Raw genomic sequence first — 5638 nt, 5'->3', positions numbered from 1 at the left:
TGCTGCTTGCTTGCTTGCTTGCTGCTGGCTGCTAACAAGCTCTCGACACCGACAAACAGACACTCGAGTCTTTAAACCGCCGCCCCCCAAACAGCTCGCGGGAGCCAGAGTGGAGAAGCGTCTAGGTACCCTGTACCGGTAAAGGGAGAGTGACTAGAGCGACCAAAGTTGCACTACGGGGGGAAAAGAAAGCCGGGCCTGCATCACCGGTTCAAATCCCAGCAGAGCTCACAGTGGCCGTTCGCCGAGGTCCCGACGACGAGCCGCCAGGCAGCACGCGAGCCCGCAGAAGCTCCCTTCAATTCGACTGCGGTGTTAATGCTTGCAAGACGGTGGCAAAGTCCATTGTTGTCCGATCCGGACGAGAAGAGGGGAGCAGCAGAGCTTGCGTGTGAGAGAGAGAGAGAGGTTGAGAGATAGGCTCGGCACAAGATAAGAGATGATGCACGAGACTGGAAGAGACGGAAGTCGAAAGAAGGGCCGCAGGCCAAGGTCACACAGGGGGAAGCCAACGAACAGCAAAGACATGAGGCGGAGGCGTCAGTAGGCAGCAGAATTAGAAAAGCAAAGAGGGCCAGGCTTTTTGTTGCATCAAAGTCAAGCCAGGACACCTCCCCATCTCGCCATCTTCTCTTTTTTTCTCTGCCTGTCATTGAACCGCAAAAGTCCATGCTGAACGAAGAACCACCCAAGCGTGCCAGGGCCGTCCCTGTCTCAAGCCGACCGAAACCAACTGCCGTGCGCACACACACACATCACCTTCTCGGTGCACCGTTCAAATTCCACCCCAACTCCTCCAACTCGGGCTCTCTGACCGATCTAAACTCGTTTGCTATCCCGGACCGGTGCGACTGTTTTGCCTGTTCGTGCGAGTTCGGCGAGTTTTTGTTTGGAATGTAACCTCTCGCCCGCGCAAGAGGCGCCGGACGCGGCCGACCATGGCTCCGGGCAGATGCAAGAAGCAAACCCCGGGAAGCTCTCCTGCTGGTGTGTGTGCGTGTGTAACAGTACAAAAAAAGCCGACACAACGAAAGCCCACCTTGCCGGGCTCGCGACCAGGCCGACCGTCCAATACGATGCAAACGACACAACTCGGACCATTAGCACACCACTTTGTGTGAGGCACAGAAGGGTTTTTTGGTGTTTTTGCATCAGGCTGAGCTCGCGCACGCGCGCGGAACCACCGTCAGGACGGAAGACCAACCAAGTCGCGAGAACACGCTCGGGGTAAAGCTAGCGAAATACGACCTTTCTTTATTAGCCACCACCACCATCACCACCACCACCACCAACAATCGCTTTGTCTTGCTGGGCACATGGCCTCCCCACCACAGAGAGGTTGGTGCCGGGTTCAACTTAATTGTGTTTGCAACCGGTAACCGTCAAGGCAAGAAAAACCACTCACACAACAACAACCTACACCACGCGTGCGTGTGTCTGTCTGCGTGCGCGTTTCTTTGCTGAAATTTGCCAGAGAAATAGCGTCTTCAGCTAGCAGAACGGGACGCACTGAGCACACAAGATTTCGTGCACAAGACGCGGACACCCGCTCCGCTGCCTGAATAGGACCACTGAGAATCACAGGACGTCTCGGACTCACGCGAAAGAGTTTCAAGGACAAAGAGAAGGGCGCGGCCAAGGAAGAAAACACCGGGAGCTGCGCCGACACCCTCTCTCTGACTCGCCGTGTGCATGCCCGTCTTGTCACCAGCGACAGAAACGAGAGGAAACCCTGAAATAGCCTGAACACCAGCCTCTCTCTATACTGGGCCGACCCGGGGACTCCCACTACGGACGCGAGTCACCAAATCGGTCGTACGGGCCCACTGAGCGCACGACACAGGGGAATCTCGTTGCAAACACTGCGTGTGCATACGTTGCTCACAAAGCTCAATGGGGTCACAGGCCCTGACCCGCTCAGAGGCACCTGTGTGACAAGACAACAAATGGAACTCGCTGGAATGTTTCTGCTGTCTTGTCATTTTAGACGGACCCACTGAGCGCACAACACAGTGGAACTCTCTGACAAACACTGCTTGTGCGTTAGCCCCAGTAAACAACTCAGTGGGGTCACAGGCCCTGACCCGTTCAGAGGCACCTGTGTGACAAGACAACAAATGAAACTCGCTGGAATGTTTCTGCTGTCTTGTCATTTTAGACGGACCCACTGAGCGCACAACACAGTGGAATCTGACAAAACACTGCTTGTGCATTAGCCCCAGTAAACAACTCAGTGGGGTCACAGGCCCTGACCCGTTCAGAGGCACCTGTGTGACAAGACAACAAATGAAACTTTAAAGACGCTGGCATGTACGTCTTGTTTCTGCTGTCTTGGACGGGCCCACTGAGCGCACAACACAGGGGAACTTGGTGCAAACACTGCGTGTGCATAAGCCATAAAACACAAGCTCAGTGGGGTCACAGGCCCTGACCGGTTCAGAGGCACCTGTGTGACAGACAGCAAATGAAACTTAGACGCTGGAATTATTTATATGTTTCTGCTGTCTGTCTACGATTTCAGATTCACACTTAGAGTTTTTTGTCATTAAGTCATAAAAGCCACAAAACCATTTTAATATGACTTTCCAATACTCTTTGAAAGGTCTCTATATTGATAAAATGAGCCTTTTAGCAAAGTAACACTTTTCGGGCATTTTCAAAGTGCTCCCGCTGAGTGAATTTTGTTCTGAAAATCGTGTTCCCGAAAATCTCCGGGCACCCCGCCAACCCCCCCTGCCAGAAATGACAAGTGTCAAATCAGCGGGTCAAACGGCCACCTCTATCCGACCAGGAGCACCCAAATCGCCGCAAATGGCACTTTTTTTTTTCTTCATCGGGACTTCCGACTAGGTTAATGATTTCCCAAGCTGCAACTCATAAACTATGTCCTGAGACACTTGCCAGAAATGACACATGTCAATTTGGCGGTAGCAACTCACTTTCCCAAGCCGGAAAGCATCACCCGAGGCCGGCGTGAAGCGGCCGAATCTTTTCTCACCGGACTTCCGTGATTTGGTTAATCATGTCTCGAAATCAAAAAATGCACATGTCAATTTGCCGGGAGCAACTCACTTTCCCAGGCCGGGAAGCAACACCCGAGGCCCGCAAAAGGCGGCCGAATATTTTCTCATCGGACTTCCATATTTTGGGGGTTGGATTCTCTCCCGCATTCCAGCCCCCTGGCCACGGGTCGCTCATTCACTTTCAGCCCGGGCCTTGCCAATTTGGTTAATCAGTTAGCCATGCACCAGACTCGGCCTCGCCTTTTTCATTTATGGTTAATGATGTGCCCAGGCTGGGACTTAGTCTCTCCAGCAGCCAAAACTTTTCACTGGTTAATGAGGTGCCCAGCCCGGCACTTAGTCTCTCTCCCCAGCAAGCTTACTTGGTCGGCCGACATTTGGATCCATTTTCGGGGCTTAATCGGGTCGAATACGGTCCCTTACGCAAGGGGAGCCGAAGCCCCGGCCTCTGCCAGGCGTCAGGCTGCCGTTTTTTAAGCCCGACCAAAAACCCGAAAATTGGTTAAAAATGGAAATAAATTTCCACCCAAAAAGGGTTAAAAGTCGGTTGGACGGCAGCCCGGGTCGGTCTCTGCAGACCTGGAGGCCCTAGACAGTAATCTGGAAAACAGACCAAGTCTCGAAAAACCACCTCCTACCATTCTCCAGGTACCCCGCCAATCCCCCCTGCCAGAAATGACAAGTGTCAAATCAGCGGGTCAAACGGCCACCTGTATCCGACCAGGAGCACCCAAATCGCCGCAAATGGGCCTTTTTTTTTTCTTCATCGGGACTTCCGTCTTGGTTAATGAGTTCCCGAACTCCAACTCATAAACTATGTTCGGAGACACTTGCCAGAAATGACACATGTCAATTTGGCGGTAGCAAATCACTTTCCCAAGCCGGAAAGCATCACCCGAGGCCCGCGTGAAGCGGCCGAATCTTTTCTCATCGGACTTCCGCGTTTTGGTTAATCATGTCTCGAAATCGTTAAATGCACATGTCAATTTGGCGGGAGCAATTCACTTTCCCAAGCCGGAAAGCATCACCGGAGGCCCGCTTAAAGGGCCCGAATCTTTTCCCATCGGACTTCCGTGTTTTGGTTAATGATGTCTCGAAATCATAAATGGCACATGTCAATTTGCCGGGAGCAACTCACTTTCCCAGGCCGGGAAGCATCACCCGAGGCCCGCAAAAGGCGGTCAAATCTTTTCCCTTCTGTACTTCCAGTACAACTTTGAACGGCCATATCTCCGCACTCCCGCGTCGGAGCCAAGCCGTTCTTACACCGTTAGACGCGGCTTCCCGTGCCCGTTCGAATGCCGCCCTGCTCGGCGGAAAAGGAGAAAATTTTTATTTTTCGGCCGATTTCTGGAAAAAAATTTCCCGCTCTGAACTCGGATTTTTCGGCTTTAATCGTTTCGTATACGGTCCCTTACGCAAGGGAGCCGAAGCCCCGGCCTCTGCCGGGCGTCAGGCTGCCGTTTTTAAGCCCGACCAAAAACCCGAAAATTGGTTAAAAATGGAAATAAATTTCCACCCAAAAAGGGTTAAAAGTCGGTTGGACGGCAGCCCGGGTCGGTCTCTGCAGACCTGGAGGCCCTAGACAGTAATCTGGAAAACAGACAAAGTCTCGAAAAACCACCTCCTACCATTCTCCAGGTACCCCGCCAATCCCCCCTGCCAGAAATGACAAGTGTCAAATCAGCGGGACGGATTTGACTTTTGTGACCGACCGCCGGAACTTTTTTCGGCTACAGGCAGTCAAATTTTTCTCCTTCCGGACTTCCAGTACAACTTTGAACGGCCATATCTCCGCACTCCCGCATCGCAGCCAAGCCGTTTTTACACCGTTAGACGCGGCTTCCCGTGCCCGTTCGAATGCCACCCTGCTCGGCGGAAAAGGAGACATTTTTCTTTTTCCGGCCGTTTTCGGGAAAAATTTTTCCCGCTCTGAACTCCGATTTTACGCCTTTTATCGATTCGGAGACGGTCGCTTACGCCAGGGAGGCGAAGCCCGGGCCTCTACCGGGCGTCAGCCTGCCGTATGTAAGCCCGTCCGAAACATGAGTTCCCACTTTTGGTTATCCAGTTGTCAATTTTAAAATTTCAGTTAATGAGTTGCCTCCTTGGTTAATCATTTGTCGCTCTGACATTTGGTTAACCAGTTGCCGATGTTCAAATTTCAGTTATTGAGTTGCCTCTTTGGAATTTCAGTTAATGATTTGGCCCTTTGTTTACTCATTTGTCCCTGTGTCTTTTGGTTAACCAGTTGTCGATGTTCGAAATTCAGTTACTGAGTTGCCTCCTTGGTTAATCATTTGTCGCTCTGACTCTTGGTTAACCAGTTGTCGATGTTCGAAATTCAGTTACTAAGTTGCCTCCTTGGTTAATCATTTGTCGCTCTGACATTTTGTTAACCAGTTGTCGATGTTCGAAATTCAGTTAATGAGTTGCCTCCTTGGTTAATCATTTGTCGCTCTGACTCTTGGTTAACCAGTTGTCGATGTTCGAAATTCAGTTAATGAGTTGCCTCCTTGGTTAATCATTTGTCGCTCTGACTTTTGGTTAACCAGTTGTCGATGTTCGAAATTCAGTTAATGAGTTGCCTCCTTGGTTACTCATTTGTCGCTCTG

The sequence above is a fragment of the Somniosus microcephalus genome, unplaced genomic scaffold (genome assembly GCF_052327205.1).
Source record: "Somniosus microcephalus isolate GS21.2 unplaced genomic scaffold, FLI_Smic_1.0 unresolved_chr6, whole genome shotgun sequence".
NCBI lineage: Eukaryota > Metazoa > Chordata > Chondrichthyes > Squaliformes > Somniosidae > Somniosus > Somniosus microcephalus.
Note: the sequence above shows the minus strand (reverse complement) of the source record.